Source organism: Stomoxys calcitrans, chromosome 5 (genome assembly GCF_963082655.1).
Source record: "Stomoxys calcitrans chromosome 5, idStoCalc2.1, whole genome shotgun sequence".
Classification (NCBI taxonomy): Eukaryota; Metazoa; Arthropoda; class Insecta; order Diptera; family Muscidae; genus Stomoxys; species Stomoxys calcitrans.
In genome coordinates this window covers 16,657,050-16,683,216 of record NC_081556.1, presented here as the reverse complement: position 1 = coordinate 16,683,216, position 26,167 = coordinate 16,657,050, and the positions used below count along the sequence as shown (strand labels likewise).

Below are 26,167 nucleotides of genomic sequence, written 5' to 3'. Positions count from 1 at the left end.
CTGCTGATGAGAATGGCAATGTTGAAGTTGAAAAAAAGGGAACAAGTGTTTGGAGTAGCAAAAAAATTCAACGAGAACACAAGAATATTTAAACTATTTTTCTAAATAGCCAGAGGAGTTTACCATCAAAACTATGAAGAAAACCAAAGGTAGTTATGAAATATCACATACTCATCTGTTTGCAACTTGATTGTTGCAAGACGAGATGGGTATTAGGAGAATATTAAGCAGCAAAGTCATAACAAAATGGCAGACATGCTTTCTGCATATCCTTGGTTATAGAAAGGCTTAGCATAACCAACCTATTTTCCTATTATATTTTCTATACAAACAGATAGGTCTTAGGGATGACATGCTTTCTGCCAAAAACTATTGTTAGCTTTGTTCCAGAAAGGCACTAATACAACTACTTCAAAACGTTTATCTTATTCATTATAATGTTGCATATCCCCTTTCCAAGTGAAGAGACAAAATAATGATAAAACAGCATATTCATAGATAGTTGAATGCATGCAAATCTGTCTAGTTGTAATATTAGGGTGGAGTGGAGGGGAAAATGTGAAAAATCACAAGAAAACGCGTGCGAAGTTCGGCCGGGCCGAATCTTATATACCCTCCACCATGGATCGCATTTGTCCAGTTCTTTGCGCGGTATCTCTTTTAAGGCACCATAAATGAATTGCATGCTGAACATTGCAGAAGTCATTGTGTATTGCGGCTTGTAGGGGCTCAAGAAACAAAATCGGGAGATCGGTTTATATGGGAGCTGTATCAAGCTATGGATCGATTCAGACAAATCTATATGGCAGCTATATCAGGTTAAGGAAACTGCTCTCATTTCAATAAATAAATTCCAATTCAAGTTTACGCTCAATTATAAGGGACTTTATTTTTATTGCCTAGTCCGAATGGTCTTTCGTAGAACGACACCACTTAGAGGATAAGTTTAACATTGCTGATTATCTCCGAAATGTCGTCAGCAATAGAAGGGTTAACAACTGCTGAAATAATTTTGTTTATGCTCTTGTCGGGATTTGAACCCAGGCGTTCAGCGTTAAGGCGGAACTGCTAACTTCTGACCTGCGGTGGCCTCCGAATTTTTCTATGTACCTTAATAGCAACCACAAACACTTAGCAGATATTTAAATTAGACGTTAAATACCAAGGGGGAGCGCCCCACCTCAAACCCCCCGAAACGGGCACATAAATCGATCACTATAAAATTGGTCTTAAATGAAAGGTATTTTCGATTAGGATACGACTCGGTTAAAAAACTGATGTCAGAAGTGGCAGGAGGCTCGTTTAATTCCAAAAAGCATTCATTCATCTCTATTGCGGTTCTCCAAAGACCCGGTGTTCAAGCTTTGCAAATTTCTCACCCTTTTAACAGCAAACCTAATTTTTTTTTATTTAACAAAAACACAGGATATATCCCCTATACACGCAATGTATTGCGTTGACGAATGGAAAATCAGAAGTAGGAGAGGGGAAAGAGAAAATAGTGTTTATTCATATTTGTTTCAAATTTCTGGAGGTCGTAAGTAGTGGGAGAGATATTTGCCGGAAGTCGATTCCACAATCGTATTGTTCGGGCAAAAAACGAGTTTTGATGGTAATGCAGAGTTCGGTCAACTGGCCAATCGATCATATAATGGTGTGCGTTCCTAGAAAATCTTGTGTCACTGACGAAACTCTTTACTTCAGCGATAAGAATACGGAGCAAATGACATGATATTATCGATAGAACAGCACCACGCTGCCCACATTCCTACGAAGCACAAGCGAAACAATAGAGTTGGACACCCTACCATCGCCCAACAACATCATCGCTCTCCTCTGAACCCGGTCAAGTAGCTTCAAGGAGGACCTTGGGCCCCTGCCCATACTTGGGATTATATTCCATCTAAGGCCTGATGTTTGATGATGTATTCATTTTGAGAAGATCACAGGAAGTGAAATACTTTTTGCACCGCTTAAGAAAGCCATAGTACTTGAATGCTTCTTTCGAAACCTCGAATATATGTTTTGACCAACGGACATTACATTGTATCCTCATTCCTAGAACATCAAGAGCATCTGAATGTTCAATATCAATACCGCCGAAAGATAATGAAGATCGTAAAGGGTCAGTGAATCCTTTATGTGACAACATACAGCACTAGGTCTTACGTGCATTAAAATCAGCTCTGTTCAATCGAGCTTACCCTAAAAGTCCCGGTAGAGTGTATTATTTATAATCCGCCTTCCGTCTTCAATTTTTTGAACATTTGGCAAAAAGCAAATGAATGACAGAAGTTGCTGTCATCCGCAAATGAGTAGATAGGATTCGAAGTCTGACCCAAAAGATCTTTCATGAAAATAAGGAAAAGGGAGAGAGAAATGACAGAGCCTTTTGGTACATCTGTAGTCAACTAGTCAATGGATGAGAACCCATCTATAACAACTCGTATGGTGCGATCGCGAAGAAAGCTCGAACGAAGTCATTAACCATACCCAAAGCAACTAGCTTTGACAAAAGTGCACCGTGCTAAACAAATGCCTTGACGATATCTAGAGCTGCGACTTTACTCTCACCAAACTGGTAGATGGAATGACCTCAACGTTCCGACCGTAATGCCATCAGGTCTCCCCTGAAGCGATTTCTGCGGAACCCCTACTGCCGTACGCTAAGAATATCGTTAGACTACAAACAACTCACAAGATGGTGATTAACCATGCTTTCCATAACCTAGGAAAGCGTTGAGAGCAACCTTTGATAGAATCAAAAGTGAGTTAGTAAAAATGGGTCTGGCAGTAAATGGAGATAAGACGAAATGGATGGTTTTAACTCCCAAAAAGCCTTGCACAACCGAGCAGATAAAGAAAATGGAGAAAGTTGGGAACCACAACTTTGAGACAGTCAGTAACTTTATCTACCTCGACACCGCCGTAACCGAAACGAATGACACCAGTTTTGAGATTAAGCGAAGAATAATACTGGCCAACAGATGCTACTTTGGACTAAGTAAGCAGTTTAGAAAAAAGGCCACCTCTCGACACACGAAGATTACACTATACAAGACACTGATACTACCCGTGCTGTTATATGGTTCTGAAGCATAGGTACTTGTGAAAGCAAATGAGGCAGTACTTGAAGTATTTGAGAGAAAGATTCTTCGTAAAATATATGGACCAGTTTGCGTTAATGGAGAATATAGGCGAAGTATGATCCACGAGCTGTATGTCATGTTGTCAGAATGGATGAAGAAGCTCCAGTAAAGAAGTATTTTGAAGGCAAAGAAGTCTTTTGAAGGGAAGACCAAAAGCCCGATGGAAAGATCAAGTGGTGGGAGACACCTCGAAACTTGGTGTCAGAGATTTTAGGATGAGCGCAGAAGATCGAGGCGCTTGGAACGCTATTTAACGTTCGGCTAGTGGAACAAATATTCTCCCATAGCCAATTAAAGTAAAGAAAGCGCGGAGCATTTCCCAATTGATCTGTAATTCGCAGGATTGTTGGCCTCACCCTTCTTGGGGATGGGCTGAACGTTCGCAATCTTCCAACACGCCGTGAAAACACCCGCACTGCAAGGTTGAAGAGGTTCCATAATGGATGAGCAAGCGTCGAAGAATACTTCGACACGACAAGTTTAAGTCGAGATCCGCAAGAACCCTTTTGGCTTCTCGTGTACGAAAGAATATCTGGGGCATCGAACCAGATGCGCCTTCAATCACAGGTGGTGGTTGATTGCTTTTCGGCAAGGAAGAATTCCCTGCAAACATCTGAGCCAGTAGGGCAGCCTTATCAACCGGGTCAGTGAATATCTGGTCATCTTTAACTAGAGTCGGGATAGTCGAGGAGTTACCCCTTACCCCCTTACAAATAACCAAAAGCTCTTACTTCCCCTTGGAAAAGGAATAACTTTGGCATGTAGACGTTGCTCGTTAAGAAACTTTTCGCGTCTAAATACCTCGGCCCACAAAGTTCTTGCTTGTTTGCGCAACAGTGTAGTATTGGCGTTCTTGTTCCGACTTCAGTTTCTGTCTCCTCTTTCGATTTGACAGCATTCCCGCATGTCTTATCTATTGATAAGAGAGCAAACCTTATTACCCAGATATGCGATTCACCCTTTTACAAAATCTTCCTTTTCTTTCCTGGTGTCCTAGTTAACTTCACATATCATCAAAAGCACACCAGCATGGTGATTATTAACTCGAAAAAGTGGAACATTAGGTACACAAGTACAAGTGTTTCTGCGTGCTGCTGCAACATCGAAACAGAAGACAAACCAGCAGCACAGCATCAACAATATACGAGTAGTTGTTGTTATCTTCCTCCACAGCAGCAATGTAATTACTTTGGCAGCTCACTACCATACAGGGTAGCATGTAGAACTATTATCATCTTCATAGCCGAGTCGTGTTATCATCGGCACCGGCATCAGCACCACCATCATCATCATCATCATCATCATTAGTGTAGTCACTGCAACTAAACCAGAATATGGCGAAATCAGGAAAGTATCACTTGTCCCACATACAGCTTTCTAAGGTGGGAGAAGATGAGGCCTAACTAACGCTGATGCTTTTACAGCCTTGTTTGCCGCCTTTCCACTAAATATACTGTTCGGCGGCTTACCCCATAGCCCCATACTGTAGAAAGGTATTTTAATTTTCATGGAAAACTACACACCACACATTTCACACTTATCAAGTGCTGGCAAGTTTTCAGATTATGATTCAGATTAAGTTCTAGTTATGCATACTCTCCTGCTGCAATTACTGTATAACATAGCTAATGTACCCGGAAAGGTCTTTTCATGCTGTGCACGAGCCAAATGGCGGTGTCTTTGTTTTTGGCATAATTTTGCACTTTTAAGTCATATCACATTTTAGTGTTAATGATTTTATTTGAATATGTAAATGAAATTTAAGGTATTACACAATTTTCTAGGCAAGTAGCTGAAGACTAAGAAGTCTTGAATACGTTTGTCCAAATTATATGTTGTAACAGGTTAAATTTATTGATTTATATGCTGAGCGATGGAATATAGTCAAACAGGATTATAACATCCATCACAATATTTACAGCCAAGGAAAAAAGTTTGCAGATGTTAGCAAACACTGGCTGCTGATTACAACTTTTTTAACTATTAAAAGAAATCTTCTCAAATTTAAGAACCAATAACCATAATCAAAGCATTTCCTATATTCTAATATACATTTTAGGTAATTTTAGAATGTTTGCTGTTTTAGCAAAAAATTACTACATACCCATTCTCAGCAGACTTTTTGTTGTTACAGCAAACATTTTTGCCGGTTGCAAATCTCGACTTAAATAAATCCCCGGGCCCGGGTGGCATATCGTCGTTTGTTTTCAGCAAGTGTTCTTCGACGCTGGCTCGTCCTATACGCAATCTTTGCTTACCGTGCTGGTATTTTCCCAGCGCGTTAGATGGTTGCGAACGTGCAGCCTATCCTCAAAGAGGGGAAGGCAACCGACCCTGCGAATTACCGACCAATAGTGTTATGCTCAGCGCTTTCCAAGTTTATGGAGAGCATGGTCAATTACCATCTTGTGGGATAGATTGAGCCTACTTAGCGATCGACAGTATGGGTTTCGCAGAAATCGCTCCACGGGTGAACTGATGGCATTTCTATTTGAACGTTGGAGTCACTCTATTCACCAGTTCGCTGAGAGTAAGGTCGTGGCTAAGGATATCTCCAAGGCATTTGATAGGTTTTCAGCGGTGGTTTTCCCCTCCTAAAGCTGGTAATCATACCAAAACGACATGTGTTAAATATCAATCAAATTGGATAAGAATTGCGTCCTCTAAAAGCTCAAAAATCTAATCAAGAGATCGGTTTATAAGGCAGCTATATCGGGTTATGGGCTGATTTACTTTACCATACTTTGCACAGTAGTTGGAAATCATGCCAAAACGATATAGGCAAAATTTCAGCCAAATCGGTGAATGAGGATGTCCCCACTAGAATTACGAGGAGGTGTAGCAGATCCCCAGATATTTCCATTGCATCCCCTGATCCCCTGAGTGACGTATCCTACCAAGCCGTCATCTCTTTGGGGTCAGACCACCTTCCCATAATTCTCACCATCGACCGATCTCACAACCTCTGAGCGCCGGACTTTTATTAATTAGAAGAAAGCCAATTGGGCTGGCCTCAGAGAGTACATCAATCGCCGCTTCAATGAACTAACACCCCGCACAAATGTGCTTGCCGAGAGTAAATACCGAGACATCATTAACGCAGCACCCGCTCGCTTTATGCCACCCAACGAATACCGCAAGTGCGGCCCAATTTCCCGGCGCAGGCATTGGTACTCGCAGACGAGCGTTATTGGATTCGTTGTACAGACCCCACTAACCCCCGAATCAGCGAGCTGAATCTGGAATTTGTGACTGAAGCAATGTAACTTAGGCACCGGGTTAGGCAAACTGTGGTCTACTGTTAAGTCACTCTCGAACCCGTTGACAGAACCTCAGTCACTTTTGGCGATGTAACCGGGACTGATCCGAAGAGATGCGCCAGGTTGTTCCACCATCAATTTATGTGCATCCCGCGAGTGATAGAGCAAGGAGAAGAGCCATTCGTCGTATCCGTGGTCTCCGAGCCGATGGACAGCCATCACAATTTACCGTGGGCGAAGTTAAGAAAGACATTCGTGGCGCCAAATCATCCAAGGCGTTGGGCCCTGACGGAAACTCTACACTAATGCTGAAGAATATGGATTTACCTGGAGTTGATTACCTTACTACTGCCCTCAACCTGTCTTTAAACACTCTTATGCTTCCTGATGTCTGGAAAATAGGCAGAGTGTTCCCTCTAGTGAAGGCTGGAGAGGACCCGAGTTTGGGAGAGTCGTACAGACCGATCTCCCTTCTCTCGTCAGCAGCAAAGACGCTTAAGGCATTACTCCTCCCGAGCTTCGTAAGAAAATTTTCATTGGCCGAGCATCAAAATGGATTTCGAAGACTGCATAGCACAATAACTACATTGCATGCCATCACCGCATACATTTGCCGACACGGTCAGCCATGCCAAACTATTTGAGTACACCGCCTACTCGTCCCTCCATCCAGGCCTGAAATGCTGGGTCCCGAATTATCTGTGTGGTCGCTAGTAATTTGTGGAATTTAGGGATAAGAAGTCGAAGCATCGTAGAGTCAAACAGGGAGTTCCCCAAGGCGGGGTGATATCTCCGGGCCTGTTTAACCTCAACCTATCCTCCATTCCACCGACTCCAGAAGGCATAGAGATCGTATGGTTGCCCAAAAAGTAATTGCGGATTTTTCATATAGTCGGCGTTGACAAATTTTTTCACAGCTTGTGACTCTGTAATTGCACTCTTTCTTCTGTCAGTTATCAGCTGTTACTTTTAGCTTGTCATGGCATCAGGTCCCCCACCCATTGTTGACATCTACCTCAATCAACTTGCCTCATATTTCGCTGCAGGAAATCTGAAGATCTTCAGCCACCAAATCTTCAGCCACATTGTCCACTACAATTATGCGTGAGGTGAATCCCGAGTTGACTGTGATGGGCGATGAAGAAATGATTCCGACCATCAAGTGTCCCAAAATACTTGGCGTCATATTTGACAGCTCTTCCATATTCTCCCCACAGTATTTAGTGAAAAGGTCAAAAGTAGAAACAAGGTCCTCAAGTCACTTGCCGGCAGCACTTGGAGTGCAGACATAGAAACCTTGTTGACCACGTACAAAGCAATTGGCCGGTCTGTGGTTAGTTAGGCAGCGCCAGTGTGGTCTCGTCAACTTTGTGACACGCAGTGGAATAATATTCAGATCTGTCAGAATGCCGACCTTCGATCTGCGACGGGCAGTATCCTCAGTACTCATGCGGTCTACCTCCATCAGGAGACAAAGATCCTACCAGTGCGAAGACATAACTACATGCTGTCTAAGCAATAACTTTTGGGCTGTTATCGCAGAGAGCATCCAAATCATCATCTTGTGGATAGGTATCCACCGTTTAAAAGCCTTAAGGTGGATCTACATGATCTAGAGCGTGAGGTTCAGCGCTACAAGAGAGAACCTCTAAATCAAGCGGCATATCAAGCGGGTCTAGATAACATTCATGCAGACACGGTAGCAGATGCGGTAAATAGCTACACGGGGAATGTAGTCTTTGGAGAATGACCGTCTCCCATTGCAACTGAAGAAATGGACCTCCCCCGGCAAACCAGAGTAGTTCTGGCTTAATTGCGTTTCGGCAGATGCTGCAGCCTCAACTCCTACAGAGCAAGGATTTATGGCAACGATGCAAAATGTATATCCCGATTGTGATCAAGGACCACACGATACACGTCACCTGTTTCACTGCCCAGCCAGACCCACTCGACTCAGACCCAGATCCCTGTGGACGCAACCCAACTTAGTCGCAGAGTTCCTGGCTCTTGACACTCAACAGAATCAAACAGACGACCACAAACGAAATGTCCACCATCCTATGGTGGAGGATATAAAAGTAATAAGCATTTTCACTTTAAGCAACAAAGCTTACGTAAATACAACTGTCCTCTGTCAACCTCTGACATTTTTACTCGGAATATCAATTGTCGTGTAAAACTATTTTCCCAACATTTCTCGAAACCAACTCACATTCCTACTAGAAAACCAATTATAATCCTTCAGATTGCTATGTCAAACAAACCACAACTATCACAACAACTAATCTGTGGAGTAGCATCAGCAAAATTCCAACAACAGAATGCTTAAGCCAAGGATGGGAACAATAAAACCAAAACACCAAAGGAATTTAATTAAAAATTTAAACAAAACAAAATGTTAACAGCAGCTCCAAGTGTTACATTTAGCCAAGACAATTATTTAAAAAAGCCAATAAATCTTCCAACATCGTTTAGAGCTTCAAGAGGAATAGTGTGGCTCAATGGTGGTCAAATCTATTCGAAGAAACAACGGAGGAACCAACATAACAATCAAACTTTTCAAGTTAACAAATTTAACCGTATTTGTTTGCTGGTTCCTTCATTTTTTGTTCGCCTCTTGTTGCAGAGTTCCTTTTGGCTGTTGCCAATGGCACAGCGAGTGGCTGAATGCAGGAAACCAACAACAATTCCTCAACAATTGAAACGATAACGAATGAACGACAACGATAACCATGGCATCGCCAACAGCTAACTAATTGCTGCTGATATCACCAGCTAAAAATCTTCAAAAATAGAGAAAAAATGGCAAACAATTTTTTTTTTTGTTTTTGAAAAGTTAACAACATAAAGTCAAAGTAAACAGAAACAGCAGTCCAAAGTTGCAAAAAGAGAAAAACATTAATGTTTTTTAACAACAGCTGTAACAACAACAACTACAACAAAATATAAGTTTACCAAACAATTTGTAGCAGTTGTGAAAAAATGCTTACAGATATATCGAGGGTTGTTGGTAAAGTTGGGATTCTTGTGGCCTCAACGTTAGATTGATTGATATAGGAAAGATGTTTTTAAAATAACTCCAAAATAAAACGATCTTTCGATTCGATTTCTCGGCCGCCAGATGGCGCTATTTTTATACAATTCGGCCGAGAATTTTCACGATCACTTTTGTTGTGACTTCCAATATTTGTGCCCAATAAAGTCCGAATCGGTGGATAATTTGATTTATCTCCCATATAAACCGATCTCCCTATTTGTCTTATTGAGCTTCTAGGGGGCGCTATTACTCTCCCATGTTTATAAACATTTGCATGATGACAACATTTATAAATTGCAACGTCTTTGGTGTGTTTTGAGTAGGCATATAAACCAATCTTCCGATTTCCCATTTGGAGCTTTAATCATTCGATTTGGTTCAAATTCCGTAAGATGTATAATCTGAATAGTTCTAAAACCTAATATGTATGGAACCAATCTAGCTTCTTGAGTCGCTAGAGGGCGCATTACCAACTCTAATTAGGCTGAATATTTGATTTATATTTTTTGATGGGACCTCTATATGCCCTGTCCTGTCTCCATTATAAACTCATCTTTTCATTTGAATTCTTGAATTCTCTAGAGGGCGTTGAAAACAATTTTTACCGACAAAATCTGCTAAAATTTTGCCTAGAGGATGAAAACAAAGATTTATTTAAAGAATTGTCTGAGAGATTCAATTCGGCGATGTAATCGAAATCCTTTATTGTGACAATATTGATCATAGGAACTTAGGACTGTCTTAAGTATAATCTGAATGGTTCTAAAACCTAATATTGCCGCTAGAGGGCGCATTTTCAATTCCAATTAAGCTGAAATTTGCTGTACATTTTTTGATAGGACTTCCCTATGACTTGTCACATATGGTCGAAATTCGTCCATAACCTTATAAATCTCTATTATAAACGAATCTTTTCATTTGAATTCTTGGACCACTAGAGGGCGTTGAAAGCAAGTTTTACTAATAACATCTGCTAAAATTTTGCCTGGAGGATGAATACAAAGATTTATACCTAAAGTATTGTCTGAGAGATATAATTCGATATTACGAAATCTCTCAGTGTGGCTTTGGATTAGATTTAAGTGGCTGTCGAGACAAATATTGATCATAGGAACTTAGGACTTCCAATCTCCGTCTTAAGTATAATCTGATTGGTTTTAAAACCTAATACTGCTTCCATATAAACCAATATAAGCCGCTAGAGGGCATTATCAAGTCCAATTAGGCTGAAACTTTGCTTTACATTTTTTGATGGGACTACCTTATGCCTTGTCAGTTATGGTCGGAATCGGTCCATAACCTGGTAAACCTCCATTATAAACCAATCTTTTCATTTGAATTCTTTAACCACTAGAGGGCGCTGATAACAATTTTTACCGGCAACTTCTGCTAAAAATTTCCCTAGTGGATTAATAAAAAGACTTATTTAAAGTATTGTCTGAATTAAAAAATACTGCGATATAATCGAAATCTCTTAGTGTGGCTTTGGGTTAGGTATAAGTGGCTATCGAGACAAATAGGAAAAATCATCGTGCAAAATTTTAGCCCAGTGAGATAAAAGTTGCACCCTCTAGAGCCTCAGGAACTAAAATCGGAAGAACACTTCATATGGGAGCCATATAAGGTTATAGACCGATTCGGACCATAATTAGTACAGCCATTGTAGGTCATAGAAGAAATCACCGTGCAAAATTTCAACGTAGTGTAGACTCAATAAGTAAAATTTTGAGTTTGGGTTATGTTGGAGCTATAGGATGTTATGAAACGATTTGCACAATAAATGGTAGAGGTGTTGGTGGTCATATGAAACATGGCGTTCTGCAGATTTTCGACCAAATCGAATAAGATTATTGCCCTCTAGAGACTTAAGAAGTAAAATCGGAGAATCGGTTTACATGGGACCTATATCAGGTTAAAAGCCGAGTTAGACAATATTTTATTGATATGTAGGTAGTCATAGAAGATATAATGGTACAGATTTTCGGCTAACTTGGATATGTATAGCACCCCTCTAGTGGCCCAAGAAGTAAACTAGGAGATCGGTTTATATTGGAACTGTAGCAGGTTATGAAATGATTAAGACACTACCTGTTAAAGCTGTTGGAGGTCATATGAGAAATCGTTATGCAGAAGTAAAATCGGGGGGTCCGGTTTACATAGGCGTCTAGCTATATAAAAACCTCTCCACAAAGAGGTGTCGCATTGCAACACACCGTTCGGACTCGGCGATAAAAAGAGGCATCCTTTTCATTGATCTTAAACTTGAATCGGACAGCACCCATTGATATATAAGAAGTTTGCCCCTGTTCCTTAATGAAATGTTCAGGTCATGGACCGATTTGGACCATGTTGGAGGTCACAGGAAAAATCATTGTGCAGCATCTTTAGAGGCTCAAAAAGTAAAATCGTGAGATCGAATGTCTGCGGAAAGCATAGAAGAAAAGAGTTATTCACCCATAAGCATCAGACTTTTTCTCATCCCTACAGCCGCTCGGCTCGAGCCCAATAATATGTCAACAACCCACATAAAAGCGGTCCAGAGATTGCGGATAGTAAGTTGCTCTATAAACGGAGTAGCGGTAACGACAGTCGCGGGCAATCAGCGGTATCAAGTGGAAAGTCTCAGTGAGAGGTCGGCCGGTACCGACTCTTACTTAAATAACGAGTAATGCCCGATATTGCAAGGTGAGTTATTGGCATAAGTACAGAAAGGACTCTGGGGGATGGGTTAAGCACGCCCCCAGAAAATGTTTACTTTGGGTCGTCGAGATTGCAGAAAAATTAACAAATTTTGTAGTCGCTTTTTCGACAAAAGTTGTTGGCTTTCAAAACAATTTGTATCTATATAGTGCGAGATTCTTATCGTCCAGCCAGTTATAACTCCCACATAACCGATCTCCCTATTAGAAGAAGCTTCAATTTTGGCTCACTTGGTAGACATTTTGTACATTAATGTACGTACATGTGCCCTTCAACTACGTTAATTTGTGTAAACTATTAATAGAAGCCAAGATTCGGTTTGGCCAAACTAGCCGGTTTTTAATTGTTGTTAGATGACATCAATAGCCATCAATATGGCATTTGAAGACATTTAGTAGTTATTCCGTATCCTAAACTTTTCTATATTTTTGTTTAAATTGTTTATCCAGAATGTGTAAAAAGCTGCCAAACTTCCAAAGTGGACCTCTTTACAAAATAAATTTAAATCTGTTTCCAGCTTGCTTCAACTTAGCACAGCTGCAGTTTCCACATTTTTTTCTTTTACTATTTTAGTGCAAAAAAAAAAATAATGTTTAATTGCAATTTATTTGCTTTAGATTTTTGTTTTTGCTCTCGAGTTGGGTAAATTAAAATAAAATTTAATGATTTCATTTGTAGGCAAAGAGTTACAACAAACTAAACGATAACATTTCATAGCCTTACGATTTTCGAATAGTCAAATACAAATGTAGAGAAATGTTAAAATTTCATGTTGAGAGCAAAGGGTATTAGAAAGTATAACATTTCTGTGCATATTGCGTTTAAAACTTGGGTTGTTATACTTTTTTTGAGCTAGGCCTTAAAATTTAATGGCAATTTTATGTTGAAGTAAAGGCAGAAGGATATATGAATGAATGAAGGAAAAGTAGGTCAAAGATTTTTATTTTAATGTTGGTATTGGTTCTTAGTTTTCTTAATTACAGGGAAAAGGTAATGGGTATTCGTAACAATTTTTAATAGTTGTGCTCAAGGTTAATGAAGGTCTATGGATAAGGAATATGGTTTTATAATTACAATAATTCAATAGTGATTGTTAGAATAATTACCATACGTATGATAGTTTTAAGTAACAACATGTCCATAAATTACCTGTAAGAAAAGAAACAAAAATTAACTATTTAACATTTACTTATGTAAATATCAATAAATTGGTTATATAAAGTAAAAGGTGAAAAGATCAAATGCCTTAACATTCTATGAGGCAATGTTCAGTATCGTTTTTTATGCGGAGTAGCTGCAAATGCGGCCGAGGGCAGTCAGCAATTTCGAGAGGAGAGTCTCAGTGAGGGGTCAGACGGCACTGGATCTTATTTAAATACTGAGTGCCAATGATACTCGAGAGGATAAGGCGAGTTATTGGCGCGATCGTCGGATCTTGGAGCAAAAGGCTCCCGACATCGAGGAATACACGTGCGATTCCACAAAAACCTTGGGGTTGGGGAGCTGGGCCAGCGTATACTTCGCCTTCTCTATATGCATTTCCTGTTAGGCAGTAATTTCTGCCTTGTACTTCTCTAATACTTCCGCCAGCGCGTATATTTCGCCTTCTCTATAGAGAGTGTGGACATTCGAGGTGCAGATCCGCAAATCATGGTCCTTTTTTCCGTTTGCCTGAGTCGTCAATGTTAGGGAAATCTGTTCTTTCTATTCTTTTGTTCCTCAAAGTAATTTGAGAATCAAAAGTATTGAAGGAACGAACACCCCTAACGTTGACGACTCACGCAAACGACTAAAAGGACCATGATTTGCGGATCTGCACCTGGAATGTCCACACTCTATAGAGAAGGCGAAGCATATGGGCTGGCGGATGTATTAAAGAAATACAAGGCAGATATTACCGCCTTTCACGATGGACTGGGAATGGCGTCACAACAACATCAAACTATAGCTGCCATGACACAAGGTATGAGTTTGGCAGTGGATTTGTGGTTTGCCGGAGACTGAAACACCTTGTCTCCAGCTTTACTCCGGTGGGTGAGAGGCTAGCCACAATCCGCATAAAAGCCAAATTTTTAAACATCAGACTTATTTGTGCCCATACCTCGACGGAAAACAAGGACGAGCAGATTAAGGATATTTTCTATGAGGGCCTAGAGAGAGAATATGACCGCTGCCCCGCCCTTGATATTAAAATCGTTCTGAGAGATTTTAATGAGAATATAGGGAAGGAAGACATCTTAGGTCCAACAGTCGGAAAGTTTAGCCTCCACGAGATAACGTCCGGTAATGGGCTGAGGCTAATAAAGGGTGATTTTTTTGAGGTTAGGATTTTCATGCATTAGTATTTGACAGATCACGTGGGATTTCAGACATGGTGTCAAAGAGAAAGATGCTCAGTATGCTTTGACATTTCATCATGAATAGACTTACTAACGAGCAACGCTTGCAAATCATTGAATTTTATTACCAAAATCAGTGTTCGGTTCGAAATGTGTTCAAATTTTGACAAATTTTGTTCAGCGATGAGGCTCATTTCTGGTTGAATGGCTACGTAAATAAGCAAAATTGCCGCATTTGGAGTGAAGAGCAACCAGAAGCCGTTCAAGAACTGCCCATGCATCCCAAAAAATTCACTGTTTGGTGTGGTTTGTACGCTGGTGGAATCATTGGACCGTATTTTTTCAAAGATGCTGTTGGACGCAACGTTACGGTGAATGAACACATTTCGAACCGAACACTGATTTTGGTAATAAAATTCAATGATTTGCAAGCGTTGCTCGTTAGTAAGTCTATTCATGATGAAATGTCAAAGCATACTGAGCATCTTTCTCTTTGACACCATGTCTGAAATCCCACGTGATCTGTCAAATACTAATGCATGAAAATCCTAACCTCAAAAAAATCACCCTTTAGTTCGATTTGGACCATACTTGACACAGTTGTTGAGCGTCATACAAAAGCACTATGCCCAAAATGTCAGTCAAACCAGGCAAAAATGACGGAATCCAGGAGTTGAAGAAGTCAAATCGGGAGATAGGTTTATATGGAAACTATATCAGGTTATAGACCGATTTGTACCGTACTTGACACAGTTGGAAGCCGTAACAGAACACCGCATGCAAAATTTCAGCCAAATCGGACAAAAATTGCAGCTCCCAGGGGCTCAAGAAGTCAATTCAGGAAATCGTTTTATATGGGAGCTAAATCAGATTATAAACCAATTTTGACCTTACTTATCACAGATGTTGGAAGTCATAAAAAACACTATTTGCAAAATTTCAGTCAGATCGGATAAAAACTGAGGCTTCCAGGGGTTCAAGAAGGCAAATCGGAAGATCGGTTTATATGGGAGCTATATCCAAATCTGAAGCGATATGGCCCATTTGCAATCCTCAATGACATACATTATTGTTAAGTATCTGTGCAAAATTTGAAGCGGCTAGCTGTATGCGTTGGACCGCTATCGTGATTTCGACAGACGGACGGAAGGACATGGCTAGATCGACTCAGATTCTCAAGACGATCAAGAATATATATACATATTATAGGGTTCTAGATCAATATTGCGAGGTGTTACAAACGGAATGACTAGAATAGTACACCTCCATCCTATGGTACTGGGTATACAAATTCACAAAAGCCACGAGGCTGTCACCTGATCAAAACACGAGGAACCAAACTGATTACGATGCGATGAATGAAAGGCATTTATCCAGCGTATTAGATGTACGATTGATCCGAGAAGCAAATATAGATTCGGATCATTACCTTGTTGTAGCAAAGGTTCGCACCCGTTTGAGTATGGCGAGAAAAGTACGATCTGACACTGCACTGAAGCTGGACAACAGATAACAACGCTATACTCCACTCGACTGAACCAACTTCTTGATGAAAGCATTCGTAGTCCCTATAATATAACGGCATAGTGGCAAACCATTGCCTACTCTAAGGACCGAAAGCCTCCCCCAAGAAACCTATGGTACGACCAAAAGTGTCGAGATGCCAAGAATGCGGCAGACAGAGCAACCCTGCAATCAGTAGCAACGCGTCAGATGAAGGAGAGGTATCGGAGGAAGAGGAGAAACGTCTATTTCTCAGAAATTAAAGGGGAATGTAATGGAGACGTGACTGTGAGCGAATTGAGATGTCCAGAGTCAGAATAAAGTCCGGAAATCCTACCAAAGAATCAAACATCAATAGCTTTGGTGCAGGCACATTCTCCTGCGGAGACAAAGAAGGAAATATGGTAACAGACACATATATTGGGTTGACCAAAAAGTAATTGCGGATTTTTTAAAAGAAAGTAAATGTATTTTTAATAAAACTTAGAACGAACTTTAATCAAATATACCCCTTTTTTACACTTTTTTTTCTAAAGCAAGCTAAAAGTAACAGCTGATAACTGACAGAAGAATGAATGCAATTACAGAGTCACAAGCTGTGAAAAAATTTGTCAACGCCGACTATATGAAAAATCCGCAATTACTTTTTGGGCAACCCAATAGCATGCTGAGGATATGGAAAGAATATTTTACCCAACTGCTAGTGTCCTTATCATTGAGCTCAAAATTTGAATCGGACAGCACTCAGTGATATGTGAGAAGAAAATTTTCATTTGCTAGTGTTCGACGATGGCGGCGAAGAGGATACCGTAGAACCAATCATTCATGATGATATTGAATGTTAACCTTCTAGTAAGAATGGGGTCCAAGAAGCAGTGACCCGACTGAAGAACAACAAGGAAGCAGGAGGCGACGGGTTACCCGCTGAACTATTTAAGACCGGAGGCGACACGCTGATAAGGCGTATGCATCTGCTTGTCTGCGCAATCAGGCTAGAAAAACGCATACCCGATGAATGGAACCTCAGCATACTATGTCCCATACACAAGAAAGGAGACAAGACGGAATATGCCAACTACAGAGGAATAAGTCTCCTTCTCAACGCATACAACATTCTCTCGAGCTTACTGTGTGAAAGATTGAAACCTAAAGTCAATGTGATAATTGGGCCCTATCAATGCGGCTTTAGACCTGGTAAATCCATCATAGACCAAATTTTCGCCAAATCCTGGAAAAAGCCAGAGAAGGACAAATCAACACCTATCATCTCTTTGTTGACTACAAAGCCGCTTTCGATACCCCTTTCAAGCCATATCTGAGTTGGGTATCCCTGCAAAATTAAAAAGAATTTGCAGGATGACACTTGTTCTGTAGCATGGGTGCTTGTGAAAGCAGACGAGGCAGTGCTTGGAGTGTTTGTGAGAAAGATTCTTTGTAAAATGTATGGTCCAGTTTGCATTGATGGAGAGTATCGGCGTCGTTAATAGTCGGCATAGTTAAATGTATCAAAATACAAGGGTTGCTAGGTCAGGTTGTCAGAATGAATAAAGAAGTTCCAGCGAAGAAATCTTTTGAAGGCGATCACGAAACTTGGTGTCAGAGATTATAAAAGTGGCGCAGAAGATTGAGGCACTTGGAACGCTATATTTCAGTCGCTTTCTGGTCGAGAAAGAATATACATCAGTCCTTATCCCATAGAATAATGTTTTTAATTGAATAACTCTACTGTGTCTCGTCCATCTATTCCTGCCGGTTACCACACTAACTTCATCATACCGCTTGTTACTTTAGAAAACATTGATCTGAACCCCTATTAAGGAGGCCACCGTAGCGCAGAGGTTAGCATGTCCGCCTATGACGCTGAACGCCTGGGTTCGAATCCTGGCGGAACCATCAGAAAAAATTTTCGGCGGTGGTTATCCCCTCCTAATGCTGGCAACATTTGTGAGGTACTATGTAAAACTTCTCTCAAAAGAGGTGTCGCACTGCGGCACGCCGTTCGGACTCGGCTATAAAAAGGAGTCTCATTATCATTGAGCTTAAACTTGAATCGCACTGCACTCATTGATATGTGAGAAGTTTGCCCCTGTTAATTAGTGGAATGTTCATGGGCAACATTTGCAATTTTTTGAACCCCTATTAAGATGGTAAATTGTGCTTGAAGAGTAGAAATTTTTATCCGATATTGCACTGATTCTTCTTCGGAGTTATCTGTTCTAGTCAAAGAGAGCAAAGTAAAAAACCTCTTCAAGTTTAGGTTAAACCACATTCTATCCTTTACGGGCACCAATTCCCATACTGATTAACTTTTTATTTCCTCTAAGTATATACTTCTTGGGAAATTTTTTTTAAACATTTCCCCATCAAATTACTGTTAAATTAAAATACAAGTCTCTTCTCACATTATTTCTTTAGTTTCATAGAAAAGAATGTGTCTCCCAACAATTTACTTAAATATTTGCGTTTATTCGGGATAACCATCACTAAAGTCTATTTGAGAAGATCCAATAAACAAAGAAAAATACCAAACACCACTATTAGCCAAGAATTCAAATGTATCCGTAAGACCCCAAGGCGGCACAGCCTGCCAGCCGACAAACGCTAAACGACCTCCAGAGGCTTATTAACCATCATTATTGTCAATGGCCAGTCAGCCAGCCAGCCAGCTATCCCAAGACGGCTGATGAAAGAATCATTTGGTCCACGAACACCATGAACTGTATTAAAGCCTTACTGATGTAGGAAAAAAAAACCAAGACAATAAAGCCCCGTTAAAAGTATTATGAGGCAAAGGCAAGCAAGACTTAAGGCGTACAAAAATGCAACATTGTCAGCAAAAGGCTGAAGAAACACACCAAACAAAGAACTTGTGCAAGAAATCCCCTTATATCCATTCCACTGTTGGAGGGGAATGAATGCAAGCAAGTAAACAATGACACTGAAGTTGCCATTCATCTTTGGGGCAGAGATGACCACTGGGCTTTGGATATGTACAGCAAACGGTCATTCCAAAGTTCTTCTTATTTGCTTCTTATTTGTTGTTAAGTTAAATACATTTTTATACCATAAAGATTCATTAAAGTCCATAAAGACTTGTAGGAGCAGGTTTAATATGCTATGATGTGGGGAAATTCAATTTATTTTATTTTAATCCTTGAGATGAATATATACGTAAAGAAGTGAGGATGAACGTTGTGAATATAAATGAGTATGAAACTGTATTGTGCAAATCCTGTGTGAGAAAAAGGCAGTTTCTTTCTGTTAAAACTCAGAAACTTTTTAGGGGAAAATTTTCCTTTGATGATACAATTGTGTACCCACCATAGGATGAGGATCTGAGGGGTCATTCCAATTGTATGTTTTCGAAATATTGATCTGGAACCCCTCCTAATGCTGGCGACATTTGGGAGGTACTGTACCATTTAGTATGGCAGCCATGTAAAAAGTTCTCCACAAAGAGGTGTCGTACTGCGGCCCGCCGTTCGGACTCGGCTATAAAATGGAGGTCCCTTATCATTGAGCTTAAAACTTGATCGGACAGCACTCATTGATATGTGAGAAGTTTGCACCTGTTCCCTAATGGAACGTTCATGGGCAAATTTGCATTTGCATTGATCTGGAACCCCATAAGACATCATCTTGACATTTTAAGCCGATCCAGACATGTCCGTCCGTCTTTGGAAATCACAATACCTGTCCAATGAATAAAGATATCCGCTTAAAAATATCCACACATAATTCTTATTGTTGTAGGTCGTTGGAGATTGCAAATGTGCTTGATGGGCTCAGATTTGAATATAGCTGCCATATATAGTGGTCTTTCGACTTGAATTGTTGAGCTCTTAGAAGTTATTATCGTAGTAGGTTCATATTTTCCGGGTAGTGTTCTGTTACTACTTAAAACGACAAAGCCAGTATGGTTCAAATCGGTCTATAACCTGATATAGCTCTCATATAAACCGATCTTCCGATTTTATGTCTTAAGCCCCTACAAGCCGCAATTGCTATCCAATTTGACTAAAGTTGTGCATGTGGTGTAAGTACGGTACACATCGGTCTATAACCTTATATAGCTCTCATATGAACCAATGTTCCTATCTTGAGCCCCCGGAACCCGTAATTGTTATTCGGTTTGACCAAAGTGTTGCACTTTGTGTTCTGTTGTGACTTGACATGGTAAGTATTATCCAAATCAGTCTACAATCTAATATAGCTCACATATAAACCCATCAGCTTTCTACTGCTCTTTTGATCTTAAATGTTTTCTGGTTTGGCAGAAATTTGTAAAATGATGCCCTTTAACTAAGTTTAATTTAAGTTTAATTTGCAGAATCCATAGACTCCAAAAATTCGGCGCGGTCTATCTCAGCACATTTTTACTTTTTATACCCACCACCATAGGATGAGGGCATACTAACTTAGTCATTCGTTCCCCATAAAGTATATATATTCTGGATCGTCTCGAGATTCTGATTCGATCCAGACATGACATAGTAGTCGAGGGCGTAAATCTAGCCGCTTGAAATGTTGCACAGATACTTTATATCGATGCAAATGGGCCATATCGGTTAGATTTGAACCCAGCTCCCATATAAACTGATCTCCCGATTGGACTTCTTGAGCCCCTGATATAGCTCCCATATAAACCGATCTCCCGATTTGACTCCTTGGGCCTCGGGAAGCCGCACTTTTTGTTCGATTTGGCTGAAACTTAGCGTGATGTGTTCTGTTATAAATGTTAACAACTGTGCTAAGTACGGTCCAAATCGGTCCATAACCTGTTATAGCTCCCACTTAAACCGATATCCCGATTTGACTTCTTGAGCCCCTAGGAGCCGCACTATTAGTCCGATTTGGCTGAAACTTAACACGATGTGTTTTGTTATGACGTTCAATAACTGTGCTAAGTACGGTCAAAATCGGTCAATAACCTGATATAGGTCCCATATAAACCGATCTGCCGATTTGACTTCTTGAGCTCCTGGAAGCCGAAATTTTCATCCCATTTGGCTGAAATTTTGTTAATGGCGTTCCGTTATGACTTTCAATAACTGTGCTAAGTACGGTCCAAATCGGTCAATAACCTGATATAGGTCCCATATAAACCGATCTGCCGATTTGACTTCTTGAGCCCCTGGAAGCCGCAATTTTCATCCCATTTGGCTGAAATTTTGTTAATGGCGTTCCGTTATGACTTTCAATAACTGTGATAAGTACGGTCAAAATCGGTCAATAACCTGGTATAGGTCCCATATAAACCGATCGCCCGATTTGACTTCTTGAGCCCCTGGAAGCCGCAATTTTCATCCCATTTGGCTGAAATTTTGTTAATGGCGTTCCGTTATGACTTTCAATAACTGTGCTAAGTACGGTCCAAATCGGTCAATAACCTGATATAGCTCCTATATAAACCGATCTTCCGATTTGACTTTTTGAGCCCTTACAAGCCACAATTTTTGTCCGATTGGGCTAAAATTTTGCACATAGTGTTTTGTTGTGACTTCCAACAACTGTGCCAAGTACGGTCCAAATCAGTCTATAATCCGATATAGGTCCCATATAAACCGGTCTCCCGATTTGACTTCTTGAGCCTATACTAGCGGTAATTTTTGACCTATTTAGCTACAATTTTGCATGCAGTGTTCTGTTATGACTCCCAACAACTGTGCCAAGTATAGTCGAAATCAGTCTATAACCTAATATAGCTCCCATATAAACCAGACTCTCGATTATCCTTGTTCGGTTCCCAGAAATTTTAATTTATTATGAGTCAAATCTACAGTACTTATGAGCGCAATTCTATTCCGACATGGCTGATCTCCCGATTACACTTTTTGAGCCCTTAGAGGAAGCAGTTCTTATCCGATTTGCTTTTACTTATTGAGCAATTAGAGACGTAGTTCTTCTCTGGTTTGGATGAAATTTTGCATAACGACAAATATGATCTTAATCGGTCTATAACCTGATAAGGTTCCCATATAAACTGATCTCCCAATTTTGCTTCTTGATCGCCGATAGGCCGCTATTCTTATCCGACTTTATTGAAATACTGCACAATGACATCTACCGTAATCTCAAACATCCACGCCAAGTATGGCCCGAATCCATCCACAATCTGATGAAGCTCCAAAAGTACAGCAAATTGTATTCTTTATACTTTGTTTGCCCATTAAGTGATGATGGGCAAAGAACTTGCGATCCATGGTGGAGGGTATATAAGATTTGGCCCGTCCGAACTTAGCACGACTTTATAAATTTTATTTTGTCTTATTTCATGTTATTTTTTTCACTCTACTAACAACTTCATGATAAATTGAACAGCAGACATTTTGGGCAAATAACAGACTATTTAGCAGGCAGCCTGCTGGCTTTAAATTGCAAACACTTTGCTATAACAGCAGAAATATTGCTGAAATATCATCAACATCTTTTTTTTTTGTGCCTTATTCTAGTTATGTTTCCAAATTGATAGAACGCCAATAATATCTCAAAACACCTCTTTAAAGTGATCGCCTACATTAAGAGTCACTTCAAAACAAACAAAAATATTTTTTTAACAGCATATTAACACATAATGTTCTATTTTTCAAGTTCTGTTTTTACGTCTTCTGTCATTTTCATTATTTTCGATCGATGATGTATTCTTACACATCTCTTTTTTGGTTAACAGTTATTAAACAGTAGCCCAAGTGTCAAAACACCAACCAACAAACAAAAGAAAAACGTATCTATAACAGCAATATTTGATGATGATGATTCCTCCATTTCAGTGGAATTTTGCACAATGACAACATCGGTTTCTGATGACAATGCATTTATAATAACCTCCATACCTTCATACCTCTTAACCTGATTCGTATTTAATACCTCAGAGTCATTGTCCTTTCGATGATGTAAGATGTGTGTGAGACTAGTTGAGATACCGCTATTATTTGCTTCGATTGCTCAACGTATGGTTGTCAGTATAAAGAGACATAGAATTCCTGACATAGGCTTTTCGAGGTTTTTTTTTAGAATTGGTCGGTTTTTTTTTAATTGGCCAAATTATGTGAAGTTCTGCTTATTGAAAACATTATTAATTCTACAACTTCGGTTAGGTTAGGTTAGGTTTCTGGAGGCCATATTGGCGCAGAGGTTAGCATATCCACCTAAAACGATGAAGGCCTGGGTTCAAATCCCGGCGTGGACGAAAAAAAATTTCAGTCTTACTAATGCTAGCTTAATTTCTGAGGTATCAGGCCATTTTAAAACTTCCATTCATCAACGACTACCTTAGCAATTTGAGGACGTACAAGCAACTGTTGATTAGGAGTAAGGAAGATCACTTTAGAAGATTTGTACAGGACAACAGAGATGAGCCATGGGGCAAGGTTTACCGCGTGTGCCGGCGCGGTTGGCAACGGGTTTCTAGTCAGGGTGACCTGGGCGGTTTTAGAGTAGGGGACAGTGTTTTGACTTCTTGGAACGAGTGTGCTAGGGTGTCTGCCGGCTTAGAAGCGAGAGCTCACCTGGCATGGATGGTATAACTGGACAGATGTGTAAAAACATCTACAAGATGTGTCGCGGTGGGCTATTTCCCTCGTACGTGGAAAGGTGCTCTAGTCGTGGTCTTTCTAAAATCGCCCGATCGAGTGAGGAGCAATCCAAGATCGTATCAGGGAATCAGTCTCTTCCCCGTACTTGTAAAATTATTGGAGAGGATAATGGTTAAAAGATTTAGGGAGGGCTACGAGAAGGGTAGCCCGGAGGCCACCGTAGCGTAGAGGTTAGCAAGTCCGCCTATGGCACTGAACGCCTGGGTTCGAATCCTGGCGAGACCATCAGAAAAAAATTTTCATGTTTAGTTTTCCCCTCCTAATGCTGGCAACATTTATAAGGTACTATGCCATGTAAAACTTCTCTCCAAAGAGGTGTCGCACTGCGGCACGTCGTTCGGACTCGGCTATAAAAAGGAGGCCCCGTTATCATTGAGTTTAACTTGAATCGGACTGCACTCATTCATATGTGAGAAGTTTGCCCCTGTAGAATGCCCCTTAGTAGAATGTTCATGGAATTTTGCAATTTACGAGAAGGGTACTTTTCAGAACCAGTTCGGCTTTCGAGAGGAAGAGAGCACTGTGGATACCTGGATCCATGTGCAGAACTGTTTGAGAGAGTCGAGCACCAAATATGTCCTTGGCATATTAGTCGATTTCAAAGGCGCGTTTGATTACCTTCCATGGCGTAGAGTACTCACAAGATTAGGAGAAATAGGTTGTCGGGAACTTTCTCTCTGGAGTAGTTACTTCTGTGATAGAAGAGCTTGCGTGAATGGTGCTAGCGATACGGTTGGGAAGAACATTCAGCGTGACTGCCCTCAGGGGTCCAAATGTGCTCCATATATATGGAACCTCATGATGGATCCCCTGCTGGGACGTCTCGCTGAGTCCTTCAAAATCAGCGCATATGCGGATGACCTGCTCATCCTGGTTGAAGGAGATTCCAGACTTGCTCTGGAAACTCGTGGTGAGCTTGCCATGGGCATTGTGCGCGAATGGAGCGATGGTGTTAGTGTTAACGCCGTGTAGGACAAAACCGTTACAATGTTGCTCAAGGGCATCTTGTCGCGGAACCGTCCACCCACGATTCTATTTGGTGGAGCTGGCATCACTACCAGGTATTTAACGCTACATCACTACCAGATATTTATGGCTCGTTAAATATCTGGTAGTGAATGTTTCAAAAAGAACGGGTTTTTTGGTCCATTTGGATGGGGTGAAGGAGAAAATGACTGAAGTAGCCGGAATGCTTAAGCGTGTTCTGAAACGTAATTGGGGTCTTAGTCGTCGTTCAGTTGGGTACATATATGGTGGTCTATTTGTTGCTTGCTAAACTTATGGAACGCCTGTATGGCACGGAATTGCTGCGACTTTCTTAGGACAAAAGAAGATCCTCTCTTGTCAGAGGGTGGCAATGCTGGCCTACACACAGGCAAGCAGTGTGTAGGACATGTTTCGACCGATGCACCACAGGTATTGTTTGGCGCGCCCCGCTTGATTTTCTCGTGAGTTACATGGCTGTACTGTATAGAGTGAAAAAGGAAATTCCATTAGTGCGTGAGGATTGGCTCACTGCCTCTGAGCTGGCAGATGGGGATGTTAGGCGACTCAAGGCACTCCTTTTGGTGCGTCTTGATGATAAGTGGAAAACTTGATAGACGAACAGTGACAATGGTCAGGTGACAGTGGTCAGGTGACGCGACGTTAAAACGAGAACGCCAGGACTTTGGCTTTGGCCTAAGTCAGGGCTTCGTACTGACGGGACATGGGTCCTTTAATGCATTTTTACATCAGAGAAATTTGTTCGCGACTGATCTGTGCGACTGTGGCAGACCTGAAGACTAAAGGCATGTACTGACTAAATGTCCGCATTAGAGATTTAGGCGCAATGGGGAATAGCAAGGCGATGTGGGATTTCAGCAGGGCCCTCGAAGAGAGACGACTGTTGTAAGGCTGGCCACCTTTTCCCGGGATTTATTAGGAGATGGACAAGACTTAGTGGAGGCATGAATACACCCTAGTTATCCCTGACGAGGTGTTGCTGTACTGGTGCGACCGATTGATTTGGTGCTGCGCATGACATGGCCTGGCACCTGCCTTGCCTATGTTGGTGCTGCGGCGTTTGCCCATTGTTGTTTCCCGTAGCTTTTGTGGTCGTGTTCGGTCATCTGTGAGGGTGATCACGTTGATATTGGAACGGGTAAGTGTGGCAAAGCCCTTGAGGGCTGCTGTGTCCTGTTTGTGTTTGTGTATATCGTCTTGACGTATGTTGTTTTGATGCATACTTTCGAATGCTGGCTTAAAGTCGGCTTAGGGCGATTTCTTTCTCACAGGTAACCAACTGGTAGTACTCCTTTAAGATTACGAAATCCGACCGGAGAGTTTAATCTGGTACCACGGGTGTCACGACCCCCTGGAACTTCGATTCCAACCTGACAATGGTGAGGCCCCAGTGGGGAGCAACGTGGTGGCTGTGGTTTGTACCCAAATCGCGGGTAGAGCATAAGCTTGGCGTGGAGTTGCGTTTTCAACCGGGTGCCGTGACCCATAGATCGGAAGGAGTCTTATGTAGTGCTCCGCTTACCAACCAAGAAGTGAACACGTGGGATCAAATTGGTACTCATGTGTAGATTACCACATA

At 41.0% G+C, this 26,167-nt stretch overlaps 1 protein-coding gene across 13 annotated transcripts in view; it reads right to left on the bottom strand.

Annotated features, from left to right (window-relative positions):
* Positions 1-26,167, bottom strand: part of LOC106081688 (uncharacterized) — a 445,711-nt gene that overhangs the window by 251,084 nt on the left and 168,460 nt on the right. The gene's annotated exons all lie outside the window — the stretch shown is intronic.